This window comes from Protopterus annectens, chromosome 1.part1 (assembly GCF_019279795.1).
Source record: "Protopterus annectens isolate FY-2018-M chromosome 1.part1, PAN1.0, whole genome shotgun sequence".
NCBI lineage: Eukaryota > Metazoa > Chordata > Ceratodontiformes > Protopteridae > Protopterus > Protopterus annectens.
The window spans coordinates 1,624,436,320-1,624,450,449 of NC_056726.1; positions in this window are offsets into that span (position 1 = coordinate 1,624,436,320).

The window sequence follows — 14,130 nt, forward strand, 5'->3', positions numbered from 1 at the left end:
ATTGTAGGAAGCAGTTTGAGACAGTTTAAAAAGATTTTTTTTTTAACTAAAACATAAGTACCATAGTACTCCATGTAGATAGGGTATAAATTGTAACAAACAGTTTGCTGCAGTTGAAAGAAAAAAAATGTTAATATATGTTGAATTGGGGTTGGCAGAAGGACATAGAAATGTGACCTGAATAGCTGGGGCAGGTGGGGAGGGGGTGTACTGTGCATCTGGCCACTTGGTGTGCCAGTAGAAGGACCCTGCATTTTTTTTTTTTGATTTTCACTTGAAGATTGTAGGGTAGTGCACTAGTTCATAGTACCAGCCCCAGGCACTGGTTGAACTAGCTACGCTTGTGGTGGCAAGTATAGACTATACATACCGTATGAATATGAAGGCCATGCATCCCCCCACTGTCCCTGTGAGCACCATAACTACTCACTAAGACCCTTACAATATCCCTGTCCATACTGAACCTATCAAGTATCTCCTTACTGTAAAAATCATAGTGTGTAATTCTATGACTAACCTTTGCTTTCTTGGGCAGCAAGCACCGCTGGGCAAAAGCAGCCTTGGTTAGGACAAGACAAGCAGTTCACACTAGAAAGAAGCAAAGCTAAGTGAAAGCATCTTTCTGTGCAAAGTAGCTAGATTACGCATGACTGTGCCTTTTACAGTGAGTCTACTGACAGTGTGGAACCATGTGAAATCATGACTATAAATCACAAATAGGCAAGAGAAGACCTCAAGGTAATATCTACAATTTGTTTGCTATAGCCATAACATGTATCTAAGGTCTAGAAACTTGGGAGTAATCCTATGTCTGATACTTATGCATTTTTCAACAAATAATACCAGGATTCTTGTAGAACTATACAGAATATTACAATAGAAATGGAAAACAGACCATGTTTTTGTTTATAAACAGTTGCAGAGTTTGATCTTTCAGAGTTAATACAATGGGAATTCACTAGACAAATTCCTCTATCATCAGTGACTATTGAGGAAAATTAAAATTTTGAAATGTATACATTATTAACTCTGGGTCTATGCAGGATAGCTTATATCTGGATCTTAGTTGTTGCAGAGATTCAGTTAAAGCAATATTGGGGCTAGAACACTCAGTGTTTAAAAATAAAATACAGCATCATAATAATATGAAGTTATATTACAAAGATTAACGAGACATCATTTACTGACCCATACCCCCATTACACAGTTATGTAATAAACCTCCATCAGATCTTCAGGCTTTGGGGATGGTTTGCCTCATTTTAAGTATGAACTAGATAAATGGGTAAGCCTTTAGATGTATGACAATATTATCAAAGTGCCTGCAGTTTTGATGATCATTGATTGCATGCTTATGAACCAGTGAAAGACTGTTATACTGAAGAATGAAAATGACAAATGTGGCTGAACATTTTGATAGAAACGTGTTTTGTTACGTCAGTAACCAAACAATTGACTGTTATAAAGAATATAATGTTCATCTGTGCTTCAGATTTAGATTTAGAATAAAATATTAGATTTTAAATATAAACATTTAACTGAACATCTGAGCTTAATGCCCTTTGGTGTATAAGGAAGGCCAGCAACCTAGAACAACATATACAAGGTTAGAGTGTTGTTTGCAATGTTTCCATAGATATTTATCCTAATGCCCAATACATGTACATACCAACACAAATAAGGATAAAGATTCATTTAAATGGAAATGGCCATTTTATATTATATTATTTAAACTGTCTTATATTTCAGGTGAAAAAAAAAAAACAACAGTATAATGTGTTGTTTCCTTAATACTGAAAACAGTTTTATCTTTGAAGTTGCTGGGTGTATGCAGAAGCCAGGCCATTGCACCTGAAATATTTAGTTACATGACTGACTGATGAATGAAGCTAATATCCAGAGTTCTTTTTTTTATATATTTTTCTTAAATGATGTACCTATTGCCAACCACTGCAGTAGGACCACACCACGGTGATGATACACTTCAACAAATGTGCAATTGTTATTTGCTATATTTGTGATTTATGGTTAGCTGACTGATTATCTGCTTCTTGTTTCTTTAAATGAGACATCGTGACAGATTACTTTGTATGAGCCATGTTCTGTTGGCTTCTGCGTTACTTGCATTGTTGTCTATTACATCTTTTGCATTTCACCAAAGCACTCTCATGCAACTTATTTAGTGCTTAGTTTTCAAAACTATTCTTTTAATATGTGTTCGTCATTATAAATTTAAAGATTCAGAATTCCTGTGCTATAGATCACATACCTTTGCTGAACACAGACCCCTTTAGGTTACAATCATATATATGGGCAACAAACCCAGTAGTTATGATGTTTTCAAAGTTTAAAATTTGAATACTCATATTACTAAGTGAAGGATTGTGGGTTGCCATAATGGTTCAGATGTTTAACTCACAGACACAATGTGCAAGAAGACTTCATATTCATCTTTGGTCACTGTCTGGTCATTGGCTAAGAGTCTGTAGCCTGATTACCAAGTATTTACCTATGAATTTATGAACTTAGTCATTTTAATTGTATAATACATTTGTCCAATCCAATATGCAGCATGCCTTTTCTTTAACATTCATAAATGGGATTTAAATATCTATATCCATCATATTCTTTAATTCTTCATCTTTAATAATATTCAATTTTATAAATCATATAAATGTAGAAATATGAAATGAAGGCTGTGGACCCCAGCAGAGTACAGTGTCAGTAACTGATATAGTGTGATAAAATTCAGTTTCTTGAAGACTGCTCATGACATATGCACAATAACCAGTAGTGAATAAATGCATGTAGCCATTTGAAAATATAAGCAGCTTGTAGATGATGAGCAATTAGTTCATCTGAAGTAGTCTAATAAAGTTCTAGTGCAACTTACTTTGACCTATAGCTTTATATATAAAAAGACACAGACTATAAACAATCGTTATCTCCTTATCTATATCAAACAATAAATTATCTTAATATTAGCAGCAGTGGGATAGTGTTCCTTCAATACACTCATTTATTAGAAGACGATATACAAATGTATGGATTTAAAAAATACAAAATCTTTAAAATCTTGTTGAGGAACAAAAACATAATGCAGAAACAATGCTATAATGTCTCCAATCATGCTTTAATATAAAGACACCAAAGGAATGCATGATGTGCAAATAAAAGAATCTCCCTCTCTCTCAATATATATATATACATATATATATATATAGTTATATAGACAACCCCCCTTACTATATATACCATCTCTGGAATCACACTACAGTGGGGAAAAGGGCATATTTCCACATGCTGGGAAAGTGTTTCCTTGCCCTGAGAAAAATCGGCCATTTGTGATTGTAAGTTTATCATTTTTGTCTTGAAATTTTTACATTCAGCATTATGGTCCTTGGGATTTGAAAGGTAATCCAGATATATATATATATAATATACATATATATATACATATATATATATATATATATATACACACACACACACACACACACACACACACACACACACACACACACACACACCACACACACACACACACACACACACACACACACACACACACACACACACACACATATTTACATGCGCACACACACACACATACATACATATATATATATATATATATATATATATATATATATCTATACACACACACACACACACACACACACACACACACACACACACACACATGGGTCCCCTACACATAACCAAAATGTCACTTACCTGACTTTCATATGATTGAGATGAGAATACCAACAGGATAAAACACCGACCGCTCGGAACACCAACCGAGAACTAACTATAAGCAACCCATTGACCAACCTGACAAGAACACTAAAATGGAAGCAAAGACAACACACCCACATGGGGGGGATTTGCCCACCATGCCCCCTAACTAAATATTCCAACTCCAAGATCGCACTGCCATGGAGGTAAGGGGCAAAGGTCGAGATGCTGGCTGAGCAGTTACTTACTGTTAGTTCCCAGCTGGTGTCCCGAGCGGTCGGTGTTTTGTCCTGCCAGTTTCAGGATAATTCAAGTATAACAAATCAAAATTATGAAAGGTAAATTATTTCATGGCTGTTGTAAAAGCTTTAATCAAAATATCAGATCATTTAATTCATAAAATAGCAATATTTTTTTTGAAAAATAAATGAGAATTGTATACAGTATATCAAAGGGGTTTGTATTGGTCAAACATTTTAACAAAGTCAAATCAAATAAAATCCATCAAAGTACTGGGAAATAGTAGGCATGTTACAGATATAGGCACTATTTCAGTGATTAAAAATATGAAAACATATATACAACAGACAAAGAAGACACATGTATGAATGAGTTGGAACCATTATCAAATGAATATATAATGATACAACTCCAAAACATAAATGTTAGAACACTTTATAAAAACCTATAACTAATCATTATATGTTAAAATATATAAGGTCCCATTTATAGATAGACTAGTCACAGAGATATAAGAACTGTTTTTAAAAACATTATTCGAATATTTAAAAAAAATGTTTAATAAAGTGCAAAATAAATAAAACATCCACCATGAGAATTTGCATTAACTGTTTCTCTTTACAAACAACATAAAGATCCAAATTTATCATTATCATCAACCCCTTTTCATGTTTTCTTTTTTTTGCCTGGAGTCAGACTGATGTGTTAATTGTCACCACTCTATTTATTAATTGCTGCATTCCTATCTTCTTTGACTGCCCATTTCTTCACTGGATATCTGAATTTACTCTTGCCTTTTTCTGACTTTAATCTGCTATTTTAACTTTATCTGCAACTAGAGCTTCTTTCCCTTTGGATCTAATGTCATTGTTTCTTCATCTGTTCAACAGTGTACTTTCTACCATTCATCTTGAGTACTTTATCTCCAATACTCCCATCCTCCTCAACAGCTCTGCCTTTATTGTACACGTTTCTGTACCACGCAGTAGTAGTGGTTGCACCACACATTTGTTCACTTATTTGGTATTTGTCTGTCATGCACTACTCTGGACACTCTGTGCCAGTTGGCTGCAGGCCATCTCATTCTAGTTTAACCTCCTTTTTTCAGATTTCCATTCTCCTTAATCTCCCTTCCCAAATACTTGAAGCTTTTAACATGTTCTATTTTCCTTGTATAACAATTTTCACCTTCTTCTGATTTCCTCTATTTGCTGCCATGACAACTGTGTTGTCTATTTTCATTTTCAGCCTATGTTCCTTCAGTTTTTCATTGCAGTCCCCTGTCCTTCCATGACATTGATTTTCAGAGACTGCTTGCAGTGCCACATTGTCTGCGTACAGCATCTTTGTTGATCTATCCTGTTCATTTTCCTTAGCATTGTTTCTGCTTCTTCTAGGTGTTGGGGGTCTTCTTTCTTTTTCATTGTAGGCTATGTATGGGGTAGTAGAGCTGCTGAAGGGTTTTCTTCATTCACATGCAACTGGAATAATTCCTTCCATCCACATTTAATGTCCCGGTGACAGATGGGGAAATCATTGCTAGTGTCATTTATGAATGTTGTCTGATTACTATCTTCCTTATCTTTCTGTCGTTGTCTTGCATCCTGATAGAGTTTTTGTGTCATCTGCTTAGCCGCTGTCTAGAAGCTGGTAGAGTATCTCAGATATTATTTGGTATTGCACCTGCTCTTTTAGTCTCTTTTGTAACCAGACAGTATTCGTTTTGGTTCATAATTTCTATCCCCCACTTTTCCTGCACTCATTTGCTCTTTAAATAACTTCCTGTCTTTTTGTATTCCACCACCAGATTTCCTTATGTACCTCATCTTCATACCTGGCTTGGCTGTATAGCTGTTCTATGATTTTCATACATAGTTTTTAAGATGCTGACATTCTTTCCTTCAGCTGTTGTGGTTTCACTGCAGTCAACTTGCAGGTCTACAGCCTAGTATCTTCTTACTGTTTTATTGCCTTCTGTAATCACTGCTTGCAGCTGAATGTGTCCATCAGTGTTTAATGGTGTGGGCTGACTGTTCCTTGGGAGATGACTTTGCAATCTCTAATTCTGTCCTAAGGTGCTTTTCTTACTAGGAAGAAGTCTACCAGATTGCAAGTTAAACATTCTTGTATTTGATATTATAACAATTTCTCTTGTTAAATCATACTTTAGTCACCATCGAGCCATTCAACACAAATGAGTCTAGTGGTTTACTATCAATTACTAAAAATCAAAAAACTGAATCCCGAAAAGACCGAAAATTCAAAATATTGAATGATAGAATTTGCCCCTTTTCCAATGTTGTGCGATCTTGGAGTTGGTATATATATTTAGCAGGGGGTGTGTGTGGGGGGTGCAGCCCCCCACATGAGTGGAGCAGGGGGGCTTGTCCCTTGCATTAAAAATGTATCCAATATTTTAAATTTTCAGTCTTTTTGGGATTCGGTTTTTTGCTTTTCAGTCATTTGATAGTAAACCAAGTCTAGCATTGTTTTTCCTTCTTTATTCCTGTTGCTCCAACAATGTGAACCCAGGCAGTTCTCATATTCTGTCATGTTTTGCTGTGCTGTATGTGCATTCAGGTCCCTCTTTATCAACAACAACTCATGCTTTCATGCTTTATCTAGTAGGTCCTATAACTGATGCCTGAATGTGCTCCTTTCCTTCCCATCACAGCCCTGCTGTAGGGAATAGACAGATATTATGAACACTTACTTATACTTACACTGGAGTCTGATTGCCATGAGTCTATCACAAATTCTGATGACATCTCTCACTGTCTTCTGAAGTCTCTTCTTCACCAGAATTCCCTCATTAGTCTAATCTGTCCTTCCCTAATGTAATAGACTCTGGATTCCAAACCAAGTGGATTTGCTGAACTGCACTTCCACCTTGTTTCCTGGACACATGGGATTTCCAGTCCCCTTCTTACTATCATATTATCCACATCCAAGCTGCATCCTATCAGTAAACCTATATTCAGTGTCACAATCCTCAGATCATGATTGACAGGTTAATTGGTTTTACATCCAGCTTTTGCTCAACAGCACTATCCTTGGCAACCCAGGCTGGACAACTGGATACCTGCTGGCCAAGACTAATTAACCAAGGACTGCTGGACATTATGGCAGGAAATACTGGCCAACAGAAGCAAATAGACACCTCATATGTTGGTATGGGTTCTTGGCATAGACTGGAGTATGCTGGGTCCTCATTCCACTTATCACTAGTGAATACCCATACCCATTTCCGGTGACATTAGTCAGCATGACCATATCATGTAGAATCAATCTTTACAGTGTACAGTGGCTAGTCCTAATACAGCATGCAACCTGTGTCTGTGTTGTCCTATCTAGAGGACACTTAGCAGCACAGCTGTTGCCTGAAGTGGTTGGTCTACACAACTCTTCCCCAAATAGGCAGCACCTAGAGTTTGTGCTGTTCATTTGTTTGAAGTGGAAACACCCGTCATGTTTTTGTGTGGTTGGAGTAGCCCCATAGATCCAAAGAAAGAGCATACAAACTATGCAAAAATATTGACCAGAGGTCTGGATTGAAACCTGTACTTTATCCTTTGGAGACAGAGACCTTAACCATTATACCAAACATGCAATTCTTAAAGGCGATATCGCTTTCATATACACTGCAGCATCTTCAGAAAGCAAAGCTAGCATTTCTAATAAAAGAGTCTACATTGAATATGTACTAATAAGAAGAACCCAAGATCACATAAACAGACTCAATATATTACTTGATTCTGCAAAAATGAATAATAGAAATTTAGCAGTAATAAATGTGAATATTCTTTGGTTCGTTAAAGTACTAGAAGCATGGCGTTCCAGATCCTTATATTCATTTAATAATTAGGGTATACAGTACATCAACTGCATATGTTAAAACAGGAGTTCACATTTCCAAAGCTATAAAAATACTAAAGGAACAAGGCAAAGCTATCCTTTATCATTTCCTTTATTTGTATTTATTAGCTATGGGGCATTTGGCAATTTTACCAAGATGCAATAACAGCATTGAAGGTTTTAAAGTAAGATGTATGACTCACAAATACTGGTATTTATGGAAGATATGTTGTTAATCTTAACTGTTATTAACTCCACACATTAAAAATTAAAACACAAAATATCTAAACAAAACTTTAACGAAGGTAAAACAAACTACATTTTAGTACACTGTGATGTAAATCAAAGAATAATAGAGCAATTTAAAATCAAATTGTAAAACAATAAAAGGTTTAGCTATTACAACAATCTAAAAAACTTAAGTAATACTCTCAAAATAACTATAAGAATATAGGTTCATATAACTAATTAATAAAATGACATTATTTTCAAGTATACCAAAATATACTATATTCATTAATGCCTACTCCAAGTGTATACCAAGTATACACTAACCCCAGGATTTAATATAACCTGTGTAGGCACCATGTAGAGCCTACATGGAATGTTACCATGTACGTGTCCATGGTTCCCCCTCGGCAGCGAGCCATGCATATTAATGATGGTGTGCTACTGAGGGAGAGCTGGGGAACACAGTTATTGAATCATTGTAGGGAGTGGTGTAGTGCAAACTGTGTCTGCAGATGAATAAGAGACTCCCTGCACTTTCTAATTGTTTTATATTTGTTTTAAAATTTTTTTAAACAAAAAACATTTTTGCGCAGCGCGCAGCACAGCACTGCTATGCAGCACCCACAGATAACATAGCAGACATCTAAAAATAGAAACTGGATGTATTTAATTATTTAATTAAATGTCAGGTTTAAGAGTAGCTTAACCTGTTTGCATGGCACATCCTGGTGCTCAGCACTGCTTATAGGTAACTCAGAGGTATATTTGGTGGTATAACAAAAAAGTAATATCCCCATAGCTAAATGGTAGGAGTTATGGCCTCATGTGCAGTAGGTCCAGCATTTGAATACATGGAAGGGAAAATGAGTATTTATTTGTGACATAGAAAATATGCAGATTATTTTAAATTATGGCCCACTGTGCTCCACTAAGCTCTTCTCAGACCTGTTAAACCCTGCTAAGCACTGCATAAATAAGGTAATGGCTGCCAATGTTTATGCGCTGTTCGGATCTAATTGGCTGCTTTGCACACTACTAAGCACTGCTAAGCATGCAGTTCTGTCAGTTTTCTCACTGCTCAGCTCAATTGTGCTGGTTTTCGTGCTGCTAAGTGATGCGGCACTTTTTTTAAATGTTGCCTGATGGTGTGTAGAGGGTGGGAAAGCACTGTATATTAAGCCTAATAGGTGGGAATACAGCAGAATCCAATGGAGGTATTCTTCTGATGGGTGCTATGGCAGGTGTTGGTGAAGGTGCGAGCTTTCAGGTGCAGTGTTTGGGCATTCCAGAGTCCAGGCTCATGGTTGCACTCCTAGTACCAAACCATGATGACCAGCTGCAGCAGGAAGATTTCCAGAGCTCAGAGTGCAAGGCAGAGGCCTGGGACCAGTTGGCAAGAGATCTGACCAGTGTTACTGGTATCCTCCACACAGGCATCACCACCATTAAGACGTAAAGAGACAAAAGAGGGGACCCTCGGACACCTGGGTCAAAGAAGCTCAGGCAGGGAATGCCCCACAAGTTGAAAGTACATTTTCCTCTGTTTTACCAATATGCAATCTGAATGTCTGCAAAACTAGTATGCATAACGGTGTGCTTGTCTCTCAACAGCAGTCATATACCAGGCACCTGGCCAGGTTGCCTCGTGAGCGTGGTGAGTACAGATGTATTTTGCTAACTGTAGTCAAATAAGGAAGAAAGAGAAAAGCATTAACTGCGTTAAAGTATATACAATACAATCTGTATTGCAATAAATGTTGAATTAGAGCTGTATTGCAAGAAATTAATAATGTCAACTGTTGTGCAAGAAAAACATGAAAGAATACCAGTAACTGCATTAAAGTATATACAATAAAGTCTATAGTGGAATAAATGTTGAATTAGAGCTGTATTGCAAGAAATGATTAATGCCAACTGTTGTGTAATAAAACATGAAACAATACCACTAACACCAAGGAAAATGGTGTACATCAGGATTGTCTTGTTGTAACCATTGCAGTAGAGCTGTATGCATTCAGCCTGTAATTTAAGGTGCTGCAGTCAAGCATAACACTGTAATAGATGTGAAATGCAAATGTAATGGAAGTAAATTGTATTGGTTAAGTCATATAGTAGTGTTCGAGGCTGTCTCTAGGCCAATAATGTTCACATAATGCTCTGTCATACACAGACATCAGGTAATATGGATAAATGGGTGAGGTAGCCCACTCCATGAGCTGATATTGTTTGTTGATTTCACAGATATTTCAAACCATTAACAATAAATTGTGTACACCAGCATTCTATATGCTAATGTATAGCTTACCTACTATTTGTGTTATGCTTATATTTCATGCATGTGTGTTCTACTGTCACTGTAGTCTAGTATAACACTATAGCAGTAGTACTACCAGATCATATTTTGGTTCCAGGTGATGTCTAGGCAGTCAGTAATTTGCAGTGACTCAGTAACTCAATTGGTTAAATGCTCTGTATGTAGTACATTTTGCCATATACAGAATAGGGTTCAAATCCAGTGCTATGTAGCACTAAATATTACAGTATCAGTCAGGTTGTGTTTAGAGGTTCTCTCTTCACAGGAACTACAGGTAAATGGGTGAGGTAGCCCATATTATGAGTACATAATTGTGTGTTTAGATGTCACAGGCTGTTAAAATGTTTAGCAAGAATGTGAAAATACAGCACAACATAAATAAAATAACTAAAATAATAATAATAAAATAAAATAAATAAAATGTGTAATCTTGGTATGGCTGTATGCCTGGACTGTCTGTTAAAAGTTACTGCAGTCATTTCATACATTTGATGCAGATGTCACCTGCAGTCACTGCTACTGGCTTCTATTCCCACGACTGCCAAGCAAGGCATGAAGTTTCTGTGCTGTAAACATACATGCCTCTCAAGTGTCATGCTTTCACATTATGTAATTAGTAGTGCGTAATCCATCTGTCACAGGATTACCATGAAAATGATTACCTAAATTGCAAAGTATCACTACATCAGCCCACATAACACATTGGTAGTTATATAGGCCCACCTGATGTGCAAGTTTTCTGTGTAGTTGTATACCCGCAGTTGTCACTGCTTGGCCCATACTGTCCCATGTGAATAGCTTGAGAGGTATGCACATGCTACAACAGCTGTAGAGAACTTGTACAAATAAAGAAAATACAGACCCATAGAGTAGATAGTAGTACTGTTGTCAAGTAAATAGCCTATAATGGTACTAATGGACTGTTTTTCTCTCTCTCTTCCCACTCCATATCTTCATTTATTTATTATTGTTATTCTTTGGTTATGGTTTACTATTAACATGTGTTGTTACAGTAGCTGTATTTTGGGTCATGAGTTTTATTATTGTTATGTATTATAAATGGTTGCATATTAACATATCTTGTTAACTTACCTATTTTGTTGGCCTTATGCTGTAACTGTTACTGGCATGCTGTTAACATACTGACTGTTCTGTTATTTATTGATGTGTTTCACATAATATGCATTGATATGTAATTGGATTATTTCCAATGCTCTGCTAAAATAAGCCAAACAGAGGAGATGAAGCTGACCAAACAAATGATATCCAAAAACCACTAGACTGCTCATGCGGATGGCTGCAAAACACTTTAATCTCAGAAAATTTAAAACATTAAAAACAATAAAACAAAAGAGATGAGTGCTTTTGCATCACCACACGATGCTTCATCAGACTTGTGTTTTATATCCAATGTTCTGGCATGCTGTTAATACTAATAGTGTTTTGTTCATAACTAACCTATACTTATTGCTATACCTCCATCACCACAGCATGTCAGGGTAGGCCAGTTCCCAGTGAACCTCCTACCTTGCCTCAACTGCCCGTGGCACCAGGTCAGTGTACATCAGGATTGTCTTGTTGTAACCATTGCAGTAGAGCTGTATGCATTCAGCTTGTAATTTAAGCCACTCTGCTACCCCTGCATGACCTGTGGTATCGGGTGGAACTGCCTCAATGGACAGGGCCGGGCTGCCACTGGGAATGGTGGCAGAGGGGCTACAGTCACCCAAGATCAACTGTAGGTCTTGGTACACAGAATTGTTAATCAGACCTATGAACATTGCCTGCACCACATTGAGGCCACACTGGCCAACCTGTTGAGCCATGCTGGCCCTGGTGCCCAACCTCCAGCAAAGCCACCCTCAGGGCAGTGAAGGAGCAGTGTCAACTGTCCCATGGGTGTGGCCATGAGTCACACTGCTTCATGTGGCTGTGAGTCACATTGCTTCCATCTGGAGGCACATGCGAGTTGGATTCCACAACTCCCAATCAATCCAAGGTGTTTACCCCCCTCATTTGTCACACATCGCCCATGTCTGCTGTCTTCTCTGTTTGAAAACACATCCTCTCCTACCCATCTTAATGCCCCACATGTACCTATATCCCTTCCCCAACATTCCACCCTCTACTTAAAAAAAAAAAAAAAAAAGAAAAAAGGGCACCTGTACTCCTTCCTAAAAAATATCTCCCCATACGTAGCTCTCCATTTCACACAAGTGTTCACTGGACACAACTAATTTGGTCGAATTGGCTTGACAACACATTTATGTTGTCCTCACCCCTCTCTCTGGAGTTTGAGAGTCCAAATTTATCTACAAAATATGTCAAAAGGCACAGCTGTTGCTGTACAAAAATAGATAGCTATGTTTTTTCCTACACCCTTCCTGCACATCCCTACTTGTCTTTCACTATGTTTTCCCCCCTGTTTGCCCCTATTTCTCTACTTTCCTATCTCCCCTTTTTTCTTTATAGTTTTTAGCACGTATTTGAGTGGAGTGGCGCACCCCACCACTTCTCTTAGCTCAGCTTAAATGAGCTATAATGAATTTTAATGAATATGCTAAAAAACTTGGAAAAAGACAGTTTAAAATTAAAGAAACTGCATATAGAAAATCAGTATTTGAGGAAATGTTTGAAAAGGGAACAAGTCCCTAAGGGACTTAGGTATTGGAGGTTCCTGAATGGCCTGGTTAGTGGGTCAGAACTACACAGGGGCTTGGTGACTTTATTCAACTGACAAGGCTGTGAATTGTTGGAACTACTTATAAGAGGCAATGATAAAAAGTTTGTGGTATTACAAGATTTGGTCAACAATTTGGATGACTGTATTAAAAAGGACTTGTGTTTTTGTACAAAAATGAATGAATACGATGCACTGTTTGTTAATGTTGACAATATTATTAACACAGTTAAGGATAAGAAATGTAGAAAACTAGATAGGGACTATAAAGAGTATGAAATGGGCAAGCATACCTCTTAGTGATAAATGGAGGGAATCATTTTGTGCAACATGATAATATTAATGAAGAACTTGAAGGTGAAATTGATGAAACAGTTTTTAATAATGAAAATACCCCAGGTAACATCCTTTTAGAACCCCCCCCTAAGGAGGTCCGAGGGGATCCGGCAACAAAATCACAATTACAGGAGACCATCGACTGGGAATTACAGGGGTGGACACCAGTATTCCTCCTTGAACAATCAGGGAAGGGGGAGAGGGAAGGGGAGACAGGGGAATTGGTAAATGATGATACAACAAACAATTTTTTGAATACGGAAGACAAACATGATGAAGTTATTATATTATTCGACCATCATGATTTCAAAATATGCAATTTAAGTGGAGCATTGGTTACTCAGGAATGGGCTAACCTGTTTCAAAAATTTTGTACCAACCAAGAAATTTAATTTAGAGAGAACATTATTGGATGTACTGTTGTATACAAAGAAACTTAATTTTAGAGTGATTATGGAAGATGCAAAGAATAGTAATAACACTAAGATGTATAAAAAGACCAGTTTATTTAACCCCCCTCTACATCCCATGCTTCAGTTGTTTCAAAGGATGTGTATGAATGAAATTAGAGATTTATCTAAAAACAAAACAAATTTCATCGACCACAATTTGTCTTTCAAAGAATCAAGCCTCTTAACCAGCATTTCTAATAATAGACTAATTAGGGTGATGAAACCCGACAGGGGGGGGGGGTGGTCTGGTTGCTATGGCTCAGGAAAGATACATAGACTGTA